At 42.0% G+C, this 23,479-nt stretch overlaps 1 protein-coding gene across 5 annotated transcripts in view; it reads right to left on the reverse strand.

Annotated features, from left to right (window-relative positions):
• The window catches only part of LOC149124908 (rho GTPase-activating protein 20-like), an 82,164-nt gene extending 61,160 nt beyond the window's left edge, over positions 1-21,004 (reverse strand). For 2 of the 5 annotated variants that reach the window (XM_089302027.1, XM_089302024.1), the window contains exon 1: positions 9,653-13,270. The gene's annotated coding sequence lies outside the window, so the exon portion shown is untranslated. Of the gene's footprint in view, positions 1-9,652; positions 13,271-20,536; positions 20,652-20,835 lie in introns of those variants that run through there. The other 3 variants (XM_089302028.1, XM_089302026.1, XM_089302029.1) reach the window with 3 other exon arrangements.
• Positions 21,005-23,479: the final 2,475 nt, after the last annotated feature.

A 23,479-nucleotide genomic window follows, 5' to 3' on the forward strand; every position in this document is an offset into this window, starting at 1 on the left:
ACAAAAGAGCTATCTGTATCTCCATGTTTATTGCAGCTCAATTCACAATAGCTAAGACATGGAATTAACCTAAATGCCAATCAATGGAAAACTGCATAGAGAAATTAAGGGATATGTACTCTATGGAATACTACATTGCAGTAAAAAAAAAAATCCCATCATTTGAAACAAAATGGAGGAATCTTGAAAACACCATACTTAGTGAAATAAGCCAGTCCCAAAGGGACAAATATCACTTTCTCCCTGATCTGTGACAACTAACAGGACACCTAAAAGGAAACCTCTAGAAGTGAAATTGACACTAAGAGAAGCAATGACTTGAACAGCCCTTGTCTTGACTGTCGAGAAACAGTTTATGCTTTTATTGTTTTCACTATGCTCTTTTTCTACTTAATGCCACTGGTTGAGCTCTTAACATAGAATTAATCATAGATGTTTAAATCCATTTGAAAATAGATCCCAGCTAAAAAAAATAAGAAATGGAATAAGAAAGAGAAGAGATGTACAGTTCAGCAAAAAGTTCCCATGGACTTACCCCTAAGGGTAAAGCTAAAAACTTGCCATGGGACACCAAATCACATGAAGCTGGGTGGTACTAATGCCACCTTACTAATCAAAGTGATCATATTAGGTGTGTAACTGATCATATAGATAGGATGAAGTGTCAAAGGAATCACATAAACAAGACCAAGTGTCTGCTAATGACAATAGAGAGAATTAAAAAGGAGAGAATGATCCAACATGGAAAGTAGTCCACACAGCAGACTCACATAATGACAAATGCCCTAAACAGCACTCTGACCTCAGAATCAGCCCTTAAGGCATTTGGATCTGACTGAAAGGCCCATGAGAGCATTTCAGGCATGGAAAACCAAGATACTGTGGCAAAAAAAATGATCACCATGAAGGATGTCTGTGAATGAGGTTCCAGGGTAAAGAAGAGGCCATCAAAGAAGGATGAGCTTTTCTTTGAAGGGAGGAGAGAACTTCCACTTTGCTTATGGCCTTGTCTAAATACTGCCAGAGTTTGTGGACTCAAAATGCCTCCATAGCCTTGGCAGCTCATGTCAAGAGCCTCGGGTGATTACTGATGTCATCAATACGAGTGTCAACTGTTAAATCAACATTAGAGGAGTCACTGTGCACTTACTCCCCATGTAGGACCTCTGTCCTTAATGAGTTGTACTATGAGAATTAACTGTAAAACTTGTCTTCAAACAGTACTTTATACTTTGTGTGTGTGCATTAGGGTAAACTGTTGAAATCTTTACTTAATATAGAGTTGGGCTTCTGTATATAAAGATAAGTAAAAGTTAGCATTAATGAAGAATGGCACAGGCAAAGGAGCAGGAGGTGGGATGAGACTGGGGGGTTGGAGGGTGGGTATGGGGGCAAGAACTGCTATATTCCTAAAGATGTACCTATGAAATTTGTATTCATTAAACAAAATCTTTCTTAAAAAACTCACAGTGTTCATACCACACAAAATACTGGATGACGGGTGCATTATGAACACCCTGATGCTAGAGAAGAGCACCGGAGATGGTTATTCATGCGATCACCCCACTAAAAATGGAAAACTGTAACTGTGACAGCTGCTATGAAAGGGGAACTGGGCCTGGCTTTGTGGTGTAGGGAGTTAAGCTGCCACTTGCAGCACTGGCACCCCATATGAGTGCTGGTTCGAGTAGCAGTTGTTCCACTTCTGATCCAGCTCCTTCCTAATGTGCCTTGGAAAGCAGAAAAGAATGGCCCAGGTTTTTTGGCCCCTATGCCCACCATGTGGGAGACCAGGAAGAAACATTACTATGCTCCTAAGTCTGCATATATATTAAATACATGACATTTGTTCACTTAACATTTTCATTAGATTTCATTTAAGGTAAACAAAATTCATGTATTTCACACATACAAATTTAGGAACATAGTGATACCTCCCACCCTACCCTTCTTCCCATCCACTCTCCCACCCATTCTCCTCCTTCCTCTATTATTCCCAAGAACTGTATCTATGAACTATATTGAATCTGTTAAGACTAACTGAAAATAAAATAAAACCCTTAAAATAAAAAAAGGAAAGGTCAGCTGAATCACAAGAAGGATTTCAAAAACAAAAAGGGGACCCAGCTTATAAACAAAAAAACTACAATGGCTGTTCTGTTGTTCAGTGATGATTTGTTTTCCTTCTTTGACCTTCAGTTTCCTAGTTAAACCTAATTTTATTTTCCTGAGGTAAACATACTTTTTTTAATTTCTGGAGCACCTAGTGTGTACATCATGGTACTATACTTTAAATTACTTCCACCTTAAAAAAAAAAAAAACTTAAAAATAATTCTACAGATGAGACATCTGAAATTCAGAGAGATAGAGAATCTCCCCTGAGTCCTATGCTATTTATCATCTCAATGATCTGGGGAGTGTAAATAGAAAGAGAAGTCAGAGAAGAGAATGACGGGTGCCCGCCCGAAGGATTCTAGAATCCAGGTGCAGAGGGGCAGTCTCCAGCATCCAAGGAAGTCCATTGACAGGCTGAAATTTATATGAGACTGTATTCATTTGACTTAAATTCCCAATTTATGAATTTTTAATGGTTCAGTTTGAAATATATGAACAAACATTTATTGAATGAATACAAAACTAGACCATGCAACTTATTCTTATCCATACAGAAGGAATTTCACATTGTTCTATCTATACAGAAAAGTTTACTGTCATTGGAAGCAGTTTTTTTTTTTTTTTGGTGGGGGGGAGATTTATGTAGTTAATTGAGAGAGTTATAGACAAAGAGTGGGAAAGACAGAGAGAAAGGTTTTAAATCCACTGCTTCCCTCCCCAAATGGCCACAACTGCCAAAGGTGGGCCGAATTGAATCCAGGATCCAGGAGCTTCCTCCGGGTCTCCCACATGGGTGCAGGGGCTCAAGCACTTGGGCCATCTTCTACTGCTTTCCCAGGCCATAGCAGAGAGCTCGATTGGAATAGGAGTAGGAAGGACATGCACTGGTACCCATATGGGATGTCAGTGCTGCACGTGGAGGTTTAGCCTACTACACCACGGTGCCAGTCCCTGGAATTAGGTTTTGAATATTTTCTTTAGTATAGTCTGTCACTCTGTGGCCTAGGGAAAATGTTTTGGATTTTCTGGGATTGAAAAAGCATGGGTAGTGATTTCAAGCTTTCTTATTTCAACCACTTTCTAGGCTGTGAGTCTTTGCAAACATGATGAATGCAACAATGCATCAAAAAGACACCATACACACACACACACACACACACGTATGATATATACACATATGTATGATATATACATATATACACATATGTATGATATATGCATATATACAAACACACACACAACATGTAATGTGACGAAGTATGTTTTATCACAGGAATGCAAGTGTGGTTCAGCATCTATAAAAAAAAATCAATGAAATCACATCAGCAGAACGAACAACAAAAAATAAATGAACATCTCAACAGATTAAGGGAATGCTCCCGTCAAAATCCCTTAATGATAAAAAAAAATTCTACTAACAAGGTACAGGAGAAATATAGCTCAAAATTATCAAAGCTAAATGATAAACAATAGCCAATATCATACTGAATGGGAAAAAGCTGAAAATATTTCACCAGAGTTTTGGAGCAAGATAAGAACTCCACATAGACCATTCTTAGTCAATATAGTATCTCAAGTACTCACCAGAGTACTCAGGTATAGTAAAGAAATAAAGGATGAAAATTGGGAAGGAGGAAATCAAAATACCTGTTTTTTCAGAAGACCTGATTTTAGACGGAAAAACTTAAAACACCGCAGTCAAAATATGTTGGAAGTGATAAACCAATAAGTCACAGGATACCAAATCAATGTTAAAAAAAAAAAAAGTTGCATTCTTACACACCAATAATGATCCTCTGAAAAGGTTAGTTTAAGATCTTTGTAAAAAGTAAGCATGGGAAGAGGAGAGGGAAAAGGAAGGAGGGTGGAGGTGGGATGGAGAGTTGAGTGGAAAGTATCACCATCTTCCTGAACCTCTATATATGAAGTATATGAAATTTGTATATTTTAAATAAAAAATAGGAAACAGGAAAAAAGAAACCTAAATTTATAATAGCTACAAAAATTAAATATTTAGTAATAAATACAACCAAATAAGTGAAAGATCACAATAAAATTATAAAGCACTGCTGAAATAAATCGTCAGACACATGAAAATGTGAAGACATCCCCTGTTCATGAATTAGAAGAATTAACATTTAAATCTTCATATTCCCTAGGAAATCTACAGATTCAATGCAAGTCCTATCCAAATACCAATGACATTCTTTAAACCGTCAGAAAAAAAGCTTCTAACATTCATATGGAACCAGAGAAGGCCCAGAGAAGTCAAAGTGATCCTATACACACCTGGGGGCGTAACAATACTTGATTTCACAAAGTTATAGTAACTAAAATAGGATGAAACTGGCATGAAAATAGATACAAAGATCAATGAAAAGAGAAAAAAATATATAAATACAAACATACATAACAGCTACCTGATTTTTTGATGAAAATCCCGAAGTCTTTTCAATAAGTGGTGCTGACAATACTAGATAGACATATATAGAAGAATGAAATTAAATGCCTGTCTTTCACAACATATAAAAATCAACTCAGATGGATCAAAGACCCGAAAATATGAAATTGCTGGAATACAACATAGGGAGACACCTCTTAAAAGAGGCAGAGGCAATGACTTTTTGTTTAAAACCCCAGAAGTTCAGGTAGCAAAAGTAAAACTAGATCAAACTCTGAAGCTTCTGTACAGCAAAGAAAACAGTAACAGAGTGAATAAACCACCAATGGAAAGGGATAAAATACTTGCAAACTACTTACTTATCCAACAAAGGATTAATAGCCAGAATATCAGGAACTCAACAAATTCAAAATCAAGCATCCAATACAGTTAAGAAATGGGCACAAGGGGCCTAAAAAGACAATTCTCAAAAGAAAAAAAAAAAAAGAAAATGACCAACAAATATATGAAAAAAACTATTACGAGCCATCAGAGAAATGAAAATAGGGGCCCACACTGCAGCATTCTAGGCTAAGCCTACGCCCACAGGGCTGGCGTTCCATGTGGGCACTGGTTCATGTCCTGGCTGTTCTTCTGATCCAGCTCTCTGCATATGGCCTTGGAAAGCAGTGGAAGATGGCCAAAGTGCTTGGGTCCCTGCAACCACCTGGGAAGAAGCTCCTGGCTCCTGGTTTTGGATGGGCTCAGCTCTCACCAATGTGGCCATCTGGGGACTGAACCAGTGTATGGAAGACCTTTGTGTGCCTACCTCTCTGTCTGTAACTCTGCCTCTCAAGTAAATCTTTTTTTTTAAAAAAAGAAGAAATGCAAATCAAAACCCCAAAAAGATATCACCTCATAACGCTAGAATGCCTATCAAAAAGAAAAAGTAAAAAATTCTAGCAAAGATATGGAGAAAGGAGAACTCTCCTATACTGAGTGTGGGAATCCAAATGAGTACAAGCACTGAGGAAAAAACCATGGAGATCTCTTAAAAACTAAGAATAGCACTGCCATATGACTCGACAATCTCAATACTCTGTATATATTCAAAAGACATGAAATCACTGGATCTAAGAGACACCTGCTCCACCGTGATTACTGCAGCACTGTTAACAACGGCCAAATTATGGAATCAACCAACGAATCCATCATCTGATAAAGAGATCAAGAATTTGTTTTGTATCTACCAAATGGAATACTATTCAGCCATTTAAAAATGAAATCCTGTCCTTTGCAGCAAAATGTATGCAACTGGAGGATATCATGTTAAGTGAAAAAGGCCAGACACAGAAAGACAAATAACACGTGCACGGCTTCACATATGCAAGCTAAGAACCTGACTGCATAATGATGAATAAAGGATGGCAGGCACTGCGGCGGATGAAGGGAGTTTCGACGAGGGGCACAATATCAGAGTCGGATCAATGGAATAAGTTCCTATCGTTACACAGCACAGTGAGGAGACTAGCTCACAATAACCTAGTATATGTTACATGAACACACAGAAGAAATTCCAGGCCTTCTGTCATAAAATAGTGACAAAGAAAGGGAAATGCTGATTATCCCATTTTTCAACAGGACACAGTGCAGACATGCACCGAGACATCATCCTGTAGACCCTAGGTATGTGAAATTATTGCTAATGTCAAAATTTTCAGAAAACAGAACCATACCGTGCACCAGCAACACCACCACTGGGTACATGTCCCACAGAAAGGAACTAAGTGTAAGTAGTTCTGTGTATCTATAGCTCCGTGTCTGAAGCACCAGGGAGCAGTTCATACATCTACAGTCCCATGTCTGAAGCACATTTTCAGCCATGAAGGAAAAAGCAAGGAGCATCTGGTGTGCCCATCAACAACGATAATCACTTGCCTCTTGAAACAGCAGACCAATAAAACCCACCTGCCAAACGGCATGTGAGAGTAACCACTTCTCCAAATGCCACCGTGGGAGAAAAAGGAATGATTTAAGTTTTGTCTGCAAAGCAGACATTCCTGGGGGACTTTTCCAACTGGGTTGGATGGAATAGGAAAACCACAATCAGAAATCCAAATTGACAGGCATAAGATGTCCCCAAATCAGATATGCTCGGGAGCAGAAACTCATTCTCATACCACAGTCCCCACTAGGAGGGCAAGGATGCAGATAAAGTAGACTGCATTTCTGTCTCACTAAAAGGGAATAGTATCTTGGCAAACAAAATGAGCGGAGAGTTCATCAGACGAAGTGGTCAGGAGTTTGTTGTATATATGCAAAATGGAATACTATCCAGCCATTTGAAAAGAATGAAGTCCTGTCACTTGAAGCAAGAAGTATGGAACTGGAAGTAAGTGAAAACAATCCAGACACAGAAAGACAAATACTGTACCCACTCCCTCACAAACACAAGCTAAAAACAATCGGGGGCCAGTGCTGTGGCATGGTAGGTTAAGGCTCTGCCTGTGGTGCCAGAATCCCATGTGGGCACTGGTTCTTACCCCTGCTGCTCCTCTTCTGAACCAGCTCTCTGGTTATGGGTTGAGAAAGCAATGGAAAGTGGCCCTAGTGCTTGGGCCCCTACATCCACTTTGGGAGACCCACAAAAAGCTCCTGGCTCCTGGCTTTGAATTTGCTCTGCTGCAGCTGTTGCAGCCATTTGGGTAGTGAAGGAGCAGAAGGAAAACATCTCTCTGTCTCTCCCTCTCTCTGCAGCTCTGCCTTTCAAATAAAAATAAATAAATCTTTAAAATACACCAATCTGAATATATAATAATTAATAAAGGATGTAAGAGGTTGGAGGGAAAATGCAAGGAGTTTGGATGATGGGTACCAAGTCAGAGTAAGATCAAAGAAATAACTTCCTAATGTTACACAGAATAATGGAGAGGATAGCTCACAATAATGGAGTATGTGTTGTATGAACATACAGAAGAAATCCCAAGACTTCAATCATAAGTACTGACAAACAAAGGGAAATACTGATCACCCCATTTTTAATCAGGACACATTACAGATATGTACCAAAATTATCATACAGCAGCCCTTAAGTAGGTACAATTATTGTTAACTTCAAAATTAAAAAAAAATAACCTTCACATGAACTAGAAACTCCATCGCTGTGTATACACCAACTGGACAGGAACTACGTATTTCAGATACTTTTGGTCCCATGTGTAATGCACCAGGGATGAAGTACTTAGACTCTGATGACATTTTCAGCCACGAAGAAAGAAGCAAGGAGAAGTCTGGTGTTGGCTTACATAACAGGAAGCACGTGCCATTTGCTACAGCAGGTCAATAAAATCCACTTGCCAGGTAGCATGTGAATAATCACCACTCCAAGTGCAACCGTGCAACAAAGAGGAATGACAGTTTTGTCTACACAGCAGGTATTCCTTGGGAACTTCCACAACTGACGTGGATACAATAGGAAAGCTACAAGCTGAAATCCAAGTCGACAGGCCTATGATGTCCCAAATAACATAAGCCAGGGAGACTCCACTATGAAAGCAAGGATGCAGATAATACATAGTGCGGTTTTGCTACATTAAAAGGCAGTAGAATTTTGGCAATCAAAATAGCTGAGAGTTGGTCAGTGAGGTTAGGCCCGTAGCACAGATATCAACAGTGTCCCACCAAAGGGGGTACTCCAATGTAAGGGTATGGACTATCCAGTTTGAGGCCACACAAAGGCCACTAGCAATTGGTGATGTCCCAAGAATTGGTGGACATGTGAATTTCAAGATGGCCTTGAGTGAGGGTGGGCTGCTCAAGGACCAGTAGGATGATCACACGTTCTGCCCACTTCCATCTAACTTGAGATTCCCAGTGGCTGGAGGCCAGGACACAGCTCATGATGCTGAGTGAGGTAGTCCAAACTCTCTGTGAGTCAAACAGTAGTGTCACTAAAAGCTCACAGCTAAGTTCAAGTCCTTTACCCATGTGAGCCTCAGAACCACAAACTATCCGCCAAGGTGCATGCTTGTGGGTGACTGGTGAGATAGGTGGGTCTTAGGGTTCACTAGAGGTGAGGATGTTGGTGTTATCACAAAGTGAAAATGTGCTGGGCTTCCTTGGTTGAAACCGAGTCACTGAGGAGAAGGAGTTATATGGGGATTTGCTGAGGAATTTTTCTGAATTCCTTTTTCAAAACGTACACCAAAAATTTGAGGTTGCAAGCTCTCACCTCCTATGGGACTAGGGTCCACACTGACTGGGACAAGGCGTCAGATGCTGATGTTTGAGGCCCATTTTTCCTCCTCCTCTTGATTATCAGTTGAAACAACGTCCTCAACATAGTGTCACAGGTGGATGCTAGATGACAACTGAAGGCCAGCCAGAGCCTGTTAACACAGACCACGAGCCCTGGGGGACCAGAGGCAGCCCACAGAAGTCTCAGAAAGGTGCAGTGTTGGCCTTCAAGTTAAAAAGTAAATGGCCCCAAATCTCCACCGGACACAATAAAATGCTTGCCACACCAATAATGGCAAAATTCTCAGGGGCAGCCTGGTAATGTCAAGTAAGGTGAATTCAAAGCGAGGCATGACCTTCTTGAGGTCGTGGTAATCTGCAGGATGCCTCCAATCCTATCCTCCAGCTTTGAGAAGGTGCTTGATGAGTGGGTTAATAGATGACTCAGCGTATTTCAGACAATACTTCTACTACGTCAGGGACAGCTATGCCAATTCCCCACTTGTCTTGCCTGAGTGGCTATTTTAGGGTGCTGACAATATAGGGAGGTGTGTGGTAAATGTCCAGGCTCTAGGCAAGCATGCCACATCAGTACAAAAGACTTGGGCTTGATCTAGGTGAAGAACAGAAGTGTTAGGCTGTCCATACCAAGGAACAGAAATGACAGCTGAGCAGTGGGCAGAAGCAACACAAGGACTCATGGGAAGAGGTTGGGTCCTGTCTTAATGATGGCCATGGCAGTCGACCCAAGGGCATGTCCTCTCCATAGTCTGTCAATGAATATTGCTGGGCAGATGCACTCTACTGGGAAAGATCACAATGCCGTAGGAGTTAGTGCCCAATGATCCACAAGGCTCTATAATGTGACCCTGCTACACGGTGGTTGCCATCCATAATGTTGCCTGGTGATGACAGCTTACCTTCGTGTGCAGAAGAAGCCTACCATTGTTGAATCTCTGGTGGTCTTCTGTCTAGAAGGCATCCGTGGTGTCCAGAGGGTCTGGAGAAACTCATGAGACTTGCCTGAAGTGAGCCAGTAGGCAGCAGTGCAGCCTGCAAAGCCATTGGCTTTGTTGTTGATGCTCAGAATAGGTCCCATCATGTACACAATGGATCAGAGCAAGTCAGAGAGCACCACATTCGATTACATAGCACTGGACTGCAGGGAGATGTTGAAGGAAACTCTGGCTGTGAACACTCTACGTGTCCACCTTGCTATTTCCCAGGATGCGCAGCGTTTGCATAGCTTGATGAACTTCTGAAGTGGACGCCAACAGGGCCAGAAATTTTGCTTGGTCCTGTGGTGGGACCGCTCTTACAAATAACGACGGGAATGCTGACGTTGTGGAACTGCAGGTAAGGCGTCAGCTAACAAAGCTTCCATTTCATATTGTAGTGCTGGGTCATGCCCCAGCTGCTATGCTTCCACTCCAGCTTCCTCCTAAGGTGCAAGGAAAGACAGTGGATCCTGTCTGAAGATCTCAGGCCTCTGCAACCCATGTAGGAGAAGAAGATGGAGTTCCTGCTCCTGGCTTCACCTTGGCTAATCTGTAGCTGACACAGCCATTTGGAGAGCGAGGTAGTGGATTGGACAATATCCCGATATCTCTCCCTCCGTAATGTTTTTTTTTTTTCCAAATAAAAAATCATTACAATATAACAATAGCCAAGGAACTGAGACAGAGTTGTTAAGATGCCATTTGGGTTATCAACGCCCCATATCAGAGTGCCTGGATTTCCGTACAATCTTCTTGCAGTCCAGTTTCCTGCTAATGTACACTCTGATGGGTAGCAGGCATTGGGTCAGATACTTAGGTCTCCTCCACCCCCGTGAGAGAAGTGGATGGAGCTCTTGGCTTCCGACTTTGGCCTAGCCCTTCCATAATGTTTGCAGGCTCCGGGGTTGAGGCCAACAGATGGAAACATTTTTCTCTATCTCACACTGCCATTCTAATAAATTAGAATATAAACGCATCAATACATTGTATTTGGCATGGCAATTAAAGACATCATCTTTGGTGCCAGCATCCCATTACAGAGTAATTACAGAGGATCAACACCTGGTCATGCATTCAAATCCAGGTTCCTGCTTATGTATACCCTGGGAAACAACAGAGGATGGCTCAGATATTTGGGCCCTTGCCACTCAAGTGGAGTGATCCAGCCAATGGGAAATTTGTCTTCTTGTCTTTCAATGAAACAATGAATAACGCTTAAGCAAATGAATAAATAATTCCACTGGGTCCAAGGTACCTTGTATGGGACTGTCCTACGGGCAGCTTTGCCATTCAGGAGTGGGGGCTGCACATAGTCACTGAAGAATGCCTAACAGCCTCAGTAGCTCTCTTTTTTTCTTAATTGTACGCCATACACGGAAATATAGAGGCTCCTTCTGTAGTGTGGTGTTTAACATGCTCTGGACACCCACTGCAGTAGAAAAAGGGACAGTTTATGGTCACCCTCTGTGCAAACATGACGCCATCTGTTTGTGCTTTCCAGACAAGTCGGACAGGATCTTGATGTAGTTCCGTGAGAGCTGCCAGCTGCCAACTCTGTTGCCCGGTGATTTATAGACTACTTCCTGTCAGGAACACGGCAAGGTTGCCCTTCTCAACGCGTCCCTGTCCAGTCTTTGAGCAGGCTTTGTGTCTCCATCCACAGCAAGGTGTGTACCTCTATGTGGACTTCCTTGGTGTCTGAGATACGGCACTTCACCATCTGAGACAGCTGCAGAGGAGGCAACTACTTTCTTACATGTCCTGGGTGGTGCCTGGCAGCATGTGAGGGGCAGCCGGCAGTCATCTGGTGCAGCCAGACTCACCATCTCACAGCACACAAGACTCTGCATCACCCAGGTGCAGGTACAAATGTCTGAAATGATCCCATGAGATCATGTTACTTATATGCTGCGGACAGCAACACTCAGCACACAACCTTGTAAGAAGCCTCACTGTCTCACTGGGAGTCGGGGGGGGCACAGAAAGCAGTGATAAACCAATGGGTGAACCCATGCACTTCATCAGCAATGTCAGTCCACAAGTCTGCCAGGTACTACTCTAATTCCCCCATGGAAAACAACAGAGAAATTTTCCACAGGTAAACTTTTAAGCCTCTATGACATGCTCTTATATTCATAACATGAAATATTCCTCAACACAACTATTAACAATAACTGAATTCAACAACATTGTAGAATACATGATGTTGTGCATGGAAAAATCTAAACACTCCACCAAAAAATGCTTCAAGATGAAAAACCAATTCAGTAAAGTCACAGGTTACATAATCAACATACAAAATACTGTAGCTTCTTTATATTCTAATAACCAACTTGCCAAAAATGAAATTTAAACATTAATCCCATACATAATAGGGACAAAAATAAAACATTTAGGAATAAATGTACCCCAATAAGTAAAAAGATATCTACAATGAAAATTCTAAAACATTGAAGAAATAAATCATCAAGGACTCCCAAAATGGAAAAAAATAGAACTTGCTCATGGATTGCAAGAATTAGTATAATTAAAATACCTATAAAGCAACCTACAAGTTAAATGAAATTCCTATCAAACACCAATGACATTTTTTTTACAGAATGAGAAAATAATCCTAAATTCCATAAGAAATCACAAAATATCAATAACAGCCAAAATGATCCTTAGCAAAATAAAAAAATCAACTTGGACATGTCAGAATACCAGACTTCAAAGCTTACTACAAAGCTATAGCAATCAAAGCAGCATGATCATGGAAAATTAATTAATTAATTAATTAATCCACACAGGGAGAGCCAACTGATTTTTCATGAAAGTGCCCAGACTATACATTGGAAAAAAGTACAATCTATTCAGTAAATGGTGCTGGCAAAACTGGATGCATATATGTAGAACTGAATATTACAGAACCATAAAAAAATTAAAACGCTGTTATTTCTATCAAAATCGTTGCAACTGAAGGACTTCACGCTCAGTGACATTATCCAGACACAGTAAGACAAATATTAGATGTTCTCCTTTATATATGGGAGCTAAAATTTTCTTTTAAAAAATGAGAAAACAACAAAAAATACAAAAAAGAAAATAATGCCTGTGTGTATCAGTATTGCTGCAAATACAGTTTTGTCACACTTTCTTTTATATCTTTGTCAAACAAATTCTTAAGAATGATATGCTGGCCGGTGCCGTGGCTCAATAGGCTAATCCTCCACCTGAGGCGCCAGCACACCGTGGGTTCTAGTCCCGGTCCGGGCGCCGGATTCTGTCCCGGTTGCCCCTCTTCCAGGCCAGCTCTCTGCTATGGCCCAGGAGTGCAGTGGAGGATGGCCCGGGTGCTTGGGCCCTGCACCCGCATGGGAGACCAGGAGAAGCACCTGGCTCCTGGCTTCGGATCAGGATCAGCGTGATGCACCGGCCACAGCGCGACGGCCGTGGCAGCCACTGGAGGGTGAACCAACAGCAAAAAGAAAGACCTTTCTCTCTCCTCTCTCTCTATCCACTCTGCCTGTCAAAAAAAAAAAAAAAAAAAAAAAGAGAGAGAGAGAGAAAAGAATGATATGCTACTATAATTTTAATAATTCATGATCGTTTTAAAATTTACTGTGTATGAGCGTAGCTGACATTTTTATACAAACCTCTGATTTAATAAATATAAATCTCGTAAGGACACCTTTTGGATTATAGTCATTCTTCCCCCCATACCCTCCCTCCCACCCACAAACCATCCCAACTCCTACTCCCTCTTCCATCCCATTCTTCATTGAGATTCATTTTTAATTATCTTTACATACAGAAGATCAACTCTATACAAAGTAAAGATTTCAACAGACTGCACCCACACAGACACACAAAGTTGAAAGTACTGTTTGAGGACTAGTTTTACCATTAATTCTCATAGTACAACACTTTAAGGACACAGGTCCTACATGGGGAGCACGTGCACAGCGACACCTGTTGTTGATGTAACAACTGACACTCTTATATTTGACATCAGTGAGCACCCTAGGCTCTTGGTCATGAGCTGCCAAGGCTATGGAAGCCTCTTGAGTCCACAAACTCCAACATGATTTAGACAAGGCCATAATCAAAGTGCAAGTTCTCTCCTTCCTTCAGAGATAGGTACTGACCTCTCTGACAGCCCTTCCTTTCCCCTGGGATCTTACTCCCAGAGATCTTTCATGTGGGTGACTTTTTGCCACAGTGTCTCAGCTTTCCATGCCTGGAATGCTCTCATGGGCTTTTTAGCCAGATCCGAATGCCTTAACGGCTGACTCTGAGCTAGAGTGCTGTTCAGGGTATTTGTCATTCTATGAGTCTGCTGTGTGGCCTGCTTCCCATGTTGGATCATTCTCTCCTTTTTAATTCTATTACTATTAGCAGACACTTGCTCTTATTTATGTGATCCCTTTGACACTTAATGCCATCTTACTAGTTAAAGTGATCAATTCGAGTATACAACTGATCCTAAAGATGGGACTTCGTTTGTTTGATAATTTTTATGGCCCTTGCCTATATTCTTCCTTACTAGCTGAACTCTTTATGAGTGAAATATAAAGCTCTTAGGAGGCAAGTTAAAAAAAATACACTATTTCAAAAATAATAAAAGATTTAAAGAGAATGACAAGCCCTTACTTTCTAAATTTTTGGTTTGTTAAGAATAGTATACAAACTGAAATGTCTCTGTAGGGATTCTCAAAATCCAATAAAATCTCAATTATGAAAAAAAGCTTATCTCGTATTCATTGTATTGCTCTGATGCTATTCAATTTCACATACACGTGAAAACATACTACCATTTTCTTAATTAAAGGAAACAATCTAAAATAAATATGCATCACCAACTTAAAATGCAGCATAATAGCCTTTTGACTGAGCACGTCAAGAAAGAACCATTCAGTCATTTACAGGCTATGTTTTTGTATTGATTAACCTTTTTCTAATACCATAATATTAGTTGTGACATTAATCATTTAAAACCCCTTAACCTTATACACCAAGTAACATGTTGGTATTTTTACTTACATTTTATCCACAAGAGTTGTACATATGTATGGGCTAGTGTGACATTTCAATACTTATATAAAATTTGTACTGATCAAATCTACATTTCTCTTTGGACATTATTTTACGCTTAGAGCCTTGAGCTCGTGTACTTGGTTTGCTAATAAAAGATCTAACAGAGATTACTGTGAGCTACACACAGCCCACTGTGTGACTTTAGGAAATGACTCAATGATCTACTGCCACTAGGATACAGCATCATCCGTAAACCCTTTTTTCCACCTCGTTTTAATATCGCAACTGGTTTCAAAAGCAAAACACAGAGAAACAATAAAGGGGAGAGGGGGAGAGACAAAGAGAGAAAGATACCCACCCGTCTAGCAGTTCATTACCCAAATGCCCACAAGGGCTGATCTGACCCAGGCTGAGCTGGGAGATGGTCTCCAATGTGGTAGCAAGAATCCCACTACTTAAACCATCACTGCTGCCACTGGTATCCTGAGCATTGTCTTTCCCACTAGGCCAAACATCCATCCTTCAAAAAACTCTGACATAGCCTCATATAGCCCTGGCTTCCAGAGGAGGAGGCCACAGTCCCCTGTCTTGACCCCATCACTGCATGGTCTCCTACTCCCCAATCACCACACATGCCCCCATGTGTGCCTCCCACAACCTCCCTAACTTCAACCAGCCCACTGTCTTCTCTGGCATAAGGGCCACATCATAATACAGCTTCAGATATCTGTATGTGGATACTCAGTTTGGTTCTGCCTGAGATATGGGTACCCGGGTCTGCTGAGTGTACACTTAACAACCCCAGTGTGCAATGAGGCCCAGTGTCACCTGGGGACCTAGTACCACAGATAGAACAGAACATCAGAGCACTGAAGCTAGGACGGCGGCACGGGACTCAGACCATGAGCCAGCAGTAAGGGCCAACCTGGCTTCTGCCAGCTTCTGCCAAGCTCCTGCTCAACTCCAGCCACAGCATCTGGTTAAACGGATCCAACGGAAGACACTGGGAACCCTGGCCCACCAGGGCTGCCAAACATGCAGTCACTGGACGTAAGGGCCCACATCTGAGGCAGAAGCAACCTAGCTATCCACATGTACAAAACTGAAACTGTGGCACGGCACTGTCACACCACATATTAAAATCAACTCAAAATGAACTGAGAGTCCACACAGAAGATCTGAACCCTTACAACTTATAAAATAGAAAAATCCTTGACATTAGCCTCAAGAGTGGTTGCTCATGTGTTAACAATTAAGCACATGAGCAAATATAAGGAAATGAAACTACAACAAACTAGTAAAGCAAGGATCAATGAAATGAAAAGGCAAACCAATGAATAGGAGAGAATGTTAGCAAACCAGATGTGCGATCAAGGGAGTAATACAAGGAATGTGCACCACTAAGAAGCAAAGAATACAATTAAAAAGGGACAAAGGACTGAATCAATGTTTTCCAGCAAAGACATACAATGTACCCAGTGGGTATGTGAAAAAGTTCTGAACATTGCTAACATCAGCAAAATGCAAACCAAGATGACAATGGTTATTATCTCCTATCTGTTAAATGGCTACTGTTAAAAAGCTAAAAGATAACAAGTATTGGGCACAACATAGAGAAAACGAACACACATTATTGGAGGGAATGTACACTGTACCGTCCATTATGAAAAACAATATGGAAGTTCCTCAAATACAATTTAAAAAGGAACAACCTTTATTGACCATGAATCCAAAAGAAAATCACCATCTCAATGAACTGTCCGCATCCCCACATCACTTCAGCATCATTCACAATTCCACGATATGGAAATAATCCAAATGTTTGCTGATGGACCCATAAGGAAAAATGGGATACACACACAGTGGCATCCTCGCCAAACCTTAAAAAGAAAGGAAATATTACTACTTGTCACAGATGGATCTAAAAGTATGGAACTATAGGACATGACCATGAGGGAAACAAGACACACAGAAATAAGCACTACTACACAATCACACTTCCATGTGGAATATACAAAGTCCAACTAACACAGTCAGAGAGCAGGATGGTGTCTGTGATGAACTGGGAGCATGAAACTGAAGAGAGGGCAGTCAAACGATACAAACATATGGTGATGGGGCTAGAGCTGGGGTGTAAAAAAAAGCCTGAGCCTCCACCGGCACTGCCAGCATCGCGTGTAAGCACCAGACCAGGTCCCAAGTGCTCCACTTACCATTCCCCTCCCCGCTAACGTGCCTGGGAAAGCACTAGAAGATGACCCAAGGACGTGGGCCCCAGTGCCAAAGTGGGAGACCTGGGGCAGAGCCCTGCCACTGAGGACATCTGAGGAGGGAAATAATGCATGAGATGAGATATCCCTCATCCTCTCGCTCACCCTGTCTGTCTCTGCCTTACTCTCTTTATCCCTCTCTCCCCTTTTCTCTGTTTCCTGCCTTTCAAAAGAAATGTACAGGGGTCGGCACCGTGGCTCACTAGGTTAATCCTCCACCTGCGACGCCCGGCATCCCATATGGGCACCGGTTCTAGTCCCGGTTGCCCCTCTTCCAGTCCAGCTCTCTGCTGTGGCCAGGGAGTGCAGTGGAGGATGGCCCAAGTGCTTGGGCCCTGTACCCCACGGGAGACCAGGAGAAGTACCTGGCTCCTGCCATTGGATCAGCGCAGCACGCCAGCCGCGGCGGCCATTGGAGGGTGAACCAACGGCAAAAGGAAGACCTTTCTCTCTCTCTCTCTCTGTCACTGTCCACTCTGCCTGTCAAAAAAAAAAAAAAAAGCATAGGAGTGTCAATGAGAGGGCAGGTACGGTAGAAGAATTACTGCTACCAATAAATACAGCTGCTAAAGCTGCAATTATTGAATGCATAAAGTATGTATACCTTAAATAAAAGTTGTCTGGGAAAATACATAAAGAAATAAAATTTGAAAAAGTTACAAAACACGGTAAAAGTGATAAATTTGTTAAGTGGCCTCATTGTACTAATCCTTTCATAGTGTACTGTAAGTACCAGGAGAGTCGAATGGTTTGTGTGAAAATGCAATATGCAGATCAGACTCACATCGAAACACAGAGAACGTGCCTTGAATAGATAGAATTTTTGTTTCTCAGTTACACTGTGAAAAGGCTGGAAAAAATAAAGCATTCAAAAATAGGTTCCTATACTTAAAATGCATCATAAAAGTTAAGGAACTTAGGTTAATATTGTGGGGTTTTGGTAGGCTTCATGGGACAGAAATGATGCTAAAACATTCATGATTGGGGCTGGCACTGTGGCATAGCGGGTGAGGCCACCAAATGAAGTGCTGGCATCCTACACGGGCACCAGTTCAAGTCCCGGCTGCTCCACTTCCAATCCAGCTCTCTGCTATGGCCTGGGAAAGCAGTGAAAGACGGCCCAAGTCCTTGGGCCCCTGAACCCACGTGGGAGACCCAGAAGAGGTTCCTGGCTCCTGGCTTCACACTGGCACAGTTCCGGCCCTTGCAGCCAACTGGGGAGTGAACCAGCAGGTGGAAGACCTCTCTCTCTCTCTGCCTCTCCTTCTATCTCTGTGGAAGTCTGACTTTCAAATACATAAATCCTTAAAAAGAACATTCACAACTTGACTAAACTAAATTTCAGGAGATTTATATCTTGAAAATAAAGATTCGGGAATTCCATCAAGAGAATATTTAAGACAATATCCAAGTAACATAATGCATTGTCGCCCCACCCCACCTCCCTCAAACTGAAAACTCAGAAATACAACATGAAAGGAAATGTATCTGAAGGAAACCAGGAAAGTGAAAAGTGAAACGAGAATCCTAAATTACTATGTGCTATTCTCCCACCAATGTGTGCCCATTCCTCTGTGCATTTAACATAGCTACTATTATAGGCAGGTTGTGAATTAGCCCAATTAAACTATGGAATGGAAAATGCAGGGCCTGCTTCATCAGTAGGCGACCAGTGACACTGCAAGAAAATGTTAACATAATTTAAATGTCTTTAAAGTAGCACTCTGAAAACCACAGATATACCAATTCATTGAAGGATTTCCTGGACTCCATGCCTGTTCTCTCACTACAGAACTCCCAAATATTTGCAACATTGAACTGCAAGTCAGTTTTAGTTTTCCCATTCATAATTACTGAGGTGTACATAACTCACAAACAAAACAAAGGCATTGTGTGAGGTGAACACTCCATCTAGTTTCCCCCCCCCATAGATACGATTCTAGTCAAACACAGGGAAAGCATCTTAAGACGTTTGGCGTAAACCACTTTAATTTTGGAATTTCCCCAGAAAGTTTCTAAATTTTAACTTCCTGTTAGTAGTACACTAGTAGTTGCTAGCCTAGGGAGAGGCTAGGCTTATGGGAGATGATAAAGTTTTATGGTGGTCACAGGAGCAGAGGTGTGGAAAAGGTGACGGAATTGAGACACAAAAGCGAAAAGCCAAAGAATCACATATTCATGTGGCTTCCAGAAGGGTGTGGGGACCAGCCAGCCTTTGAGATGCCTGGTGAACGTTATCAGAGAACATGTGTGGACTGGGAGCATGAGAAAACAAGAGAACAGATTTTTCCTGGTTTGTTGTGTGTGAGGGAAAAGAATTATGGAATCAAGGAATCAAGTTTGAAAATAGCCAAAATGAGAAAACCGTGGGCAACATAAACAGGTCTAGCTAATAATGGGAGAAAAAGCCAAGACCCTCCTGAAACACGGTACAGAGATGAGGCTGTCTAGGATGAGAAGACCAGTGAGAACAAACACTTAGACTGAACATGGGGTCATTTCAACATCTGGATTTGAATAATCAGGACTAAGAGGAACACCAAGAGTGGATAATGAGGAAACTGGAACATCCATGATGACTCGCCTCAAGGGGTTGTTACCGATTAGTCCCTGCTCAGCATCTCCTAAAATGAAAATCAAGGAATGATCCTTGGATGTCAACACTAGTGAATGCTAACCAGCAGGAAGGAAGACTCGATTCTCCACATACTATAAGAACCAAACCACAAAACACAATACCTAGGGATTCTGAAATTCTGTGTTGTTTAAACACACGGACTAACAGGGATTTCATTTCGTCAACCAAAGTTTCACAACCAATGGCATGGCAACCATTGTGGATACTGTGCAGAAACAATACCCCTCTCCTCTCCGACCGAAAAATATCATAATCCAAGTGATTTCAATATTTCAAAATCTAACTTAGAAATAAAAAGAACCTGTATTGAGTTATTCAGAACCTTATAGTTTTATACCTGCAACAAATATACTTAGGGAATAATGCTTCCTTCTCAAACTTTCGGTGCCATCCTCTGATCTACTTGCCTCTGATGATAAACAGAGTCCCCACAGTCCTAGCTAATGTAATAATATGACTGGGATATGTGAAGTTTACATCGTATGTCTCCCCATATAGCCGCATTCGTTAAGACAATCTAACAATATCTTGCTAAAGAACTTTTTCATAAAATTAGGGCAACACTGGATATCACAGAGGCAGAATTACAATTCAGTGGGGCAATGACATCGATATACAACCATTTTGGGGGGTTTCCCAGTCAATGCTATCACTGCTGTGTTGCAGAACCTTCCATGTAAACTGAGATAAACTAGCTTAGCAAATTAGGAAAAACAGGAGTCAAAGCCTGTGAGCAGGAACTTCCTTTCTGGATGACTAGATCCGTTTTCTCAGCTCCTATCCACCAAGCAGAACTATAAATCCAGAAAATAACACAAGAAACCTGGAAATTAACGCAGTCGCTGGGCATTGTAAGTGCCCACCCGACAGAAGATGACTCACCTGCTGGTTCACCCATCCTGGCATGACAATTCAGCCAGGTAGGCCCATTCCTTCTGGAACCGTATGTGATACCTCCGAGCACATACACATTTTACGATATACAATGTAAAGCCTATTTAGAACATGTGACATGAAATTTATAATATATAATACAAATTGAATATACAGCATTCAATTTACAACATACAATATAATACACAATTTATCCTTCCTTTCCCCTGGCTCCTGAAGGCCCAAGTGTCCCCTGCCTGTGGCCAGGGCCGGCATATGATACGCACAAACATTTCAAGAAGACTCACCAGGCGAGGAGGGACAAACCTGAGGGTCCTGTGGAACCTACTGCCACTCCTCCGACACCAGCAGCCCAGCCCTTCCTGCAGGTGTTGCTCTTGGCTGCTCACCTCCTTGTTCGAAGGCTTGGCGCCAGTGCTCAGCACATGTTCCAACAAAGAACTCCACGACGCTGGATGCTAAGAAGAGAAAAGGGAAACAGCAACACTGAGCACCCTTTTTATAAACTCGGTATTCGACAGCATGCGTCAATTCTGATTGGATTCCCTTCAGGCACCAACCAATCAGAAAACAAAGACCAAGCCCACACAGGCTTGCACACGGGATGTGGCTCCAGGCTTCTCCGGAGCTCCTGCTGTCTGTACCAAGTAGACAGCGAGGCCAGGCTCCAGTGCGGTGGGGCTGCGGGTCAGCTGTTTGCTTCACTTTTGCCATGGAATTTATTCCACCATTCGATTTAAAATTTGACAGTTTTTCTCTTTAGGTACAGTACATACTCCTCTGATTTTCTCCCTAGAGTGTTCAAATAAAGTGAAACTGCTTTTATAGGACTCATGCATTGGGAGTGGTTTTGTTTTTCAACGACTGGATTACAGAAAGAAAACAAGTATGGGATGCTGGCATTACGGGTGGTGGCTTGACCCACTGCACAACACTAGCCCCTACCCACAGGAATTTAGAAGCCCAATGATTTAGAAAAAGACTGTCTCACATGTGGAAGGAATGCAAATGTATAGTTTCGGTAAGTCTGAATGACTTTTATTGCAGAAAACAAGAAAACACAAAGATATTTCAACTAGGTGATGAGGAGTCTGATATACAACAAATAATTCATTTAGCAGTACCATTACCACTGCGGGATCTTTTCCTCTAACTACTGGTTTAGACACTTGATTTGAATTTGTGGCCAGCCTTGGAAAGCTGGAAATCTTGATGCCAAGCAGAAGCGAGATGAAATCGGAAACAGAGGCATACCAGCTAGAACCACAGCCTAGACCTAATTCTAGTGTTTACCCTTGGCAAGAGTTGGAAATCACAAACTCTGAAGTAAGAAAACACCATCTCCACCTCCAGATTCCACGTTAAGCACCATGTGCGCTGACCAACAATGCTTTCCTCCCTCCTACTTAATAAAAATATAATAAAAATAAGTCTATGATTGCTGCACTAATTGTAAGATACCTCTGCTTAAAGATACACCATGAAATAAAATATTTCAAGGATTTATAATAACTCTAAGAGGTTTCTAACTCAGAGAAAGTTCCAGGAGGCAAGGGTAGGTCTGTTCTAGTCTCTAGAACAGTGGGCAATCAATCCCCCAGGGCCCCAACTGTTCCCCTCCGAGGTGACTCAAAAACGCGTGCTTGAGCAATTTTGAAAAGTCACAAGTTGAGGGGCTGTGTACTAACAGAACCCTACCAGCCATCCAAATGAGGGAGAACCATCATGCAGACATTGTGCAGACACCACACCACCTGTGGGTAAGGCCTCCCCAGTGTGCACAGCACTAGCCCTGGAAATGCCAGTCACAGGGCGTAACGATGCCCACGGGGGCTGTGCAGTGTGACGACTCTGCCAGTAATAACATCTCTACCCAACAGCTCTCGAGTAGCTCAGGAGCATAGCAGTTACATCTTGTAAAACTAGCAGACGTGACTTTTACACAGGCCAAGAATATCTACTAGCTCACTTCACACAAGTCAGTATGTGTCATTTCTGATGATCATCAGAAATTATAATCATCAGAAATTATAAATATCAGCAAACTTCAACAAGAATTTCAGGCAAGATTTTAGGTCAGTGAGTACTGTGGGTCTGCAAGATTCTTCTTCTTTCTACTTGAGGCTTTCTTTGAATGGTTAAAGGTTCTTTTTTAAAAAAAAAAAACATTTTATTTATTTTAAAGGCACAGTTACAGAAAGAGAGGGAGAGAAAGAGAAAGAGAAAGAGAGAGGTCTTCCATACACTAGTTCACTCCCCAGATGGCCACAATGGCCAGGAGCCTCTTCTGGCTTTCCCACGTGGGTGCAGGAGCCCAAGCACTGGGGCTATCTTGTGCTGCCCTCCCAAGTGCATTAGCAGAGAGCTGGATTGGAAGTGGATCTGGGAATCTGAATCAGCGTCCATATGGGACGCTGGTATCATGGGGGGCGGCTTTACCAGCTAAGCCAAAACACTGGCAGCAAAAGTTCTTATCTTCTACTTTAAGATTTACAAAACCCCTCAGAAATCTAGAAATTTTATGACACAGCTAACAACTCGGAAAGGACAAGAGTTATTAATGGGTGGAGTAGGGCATCTGGTACAGTGCTTAAGGAGAAACAACCTGGGCCTGGTGAGTGGACAGTGCTGTCTGTGACTGTCCACCAACCTACTTTATTTTCAGCTGTGAGTCCTAGAGGTTTGAGAGCACATTTAATAATGTACAAAGCAAAGAGGCAGAAAGAAGGGCAGTCAGGCACAAGAGGGCACTGCTCTAGTCTTTTCCACACTGCAGGTGCGGAGATCTGTTCAACACCTGTGTAAATTTCAACGCGGTCAGCCTTGTGCTAGGGAGAGAGCTGGCCTGCAATGCCATTGCCTACTGCAGAATGCTAGCAATGACCTATTGATTCTGAACTAACACAAGTCATCAAAACAGTTCCAGGAATG

This window comes from Oryctolagus cuniculus, chromosome 8, assembly GCF_051225735.1.
Source record: "Oryctolagus cuniculus isolate XC-2025 breed Fujian yellow rabbit chromosome 8, ASM5122573v1, whole genome shotgun sequence".
Classification (NCBI taxonomy): Eukaryota; Metazoa; Chordata; class Mammalia; order Lagomorpha; family Leporidae; genus Oryctolagus; species Oryctolagus cuniculus.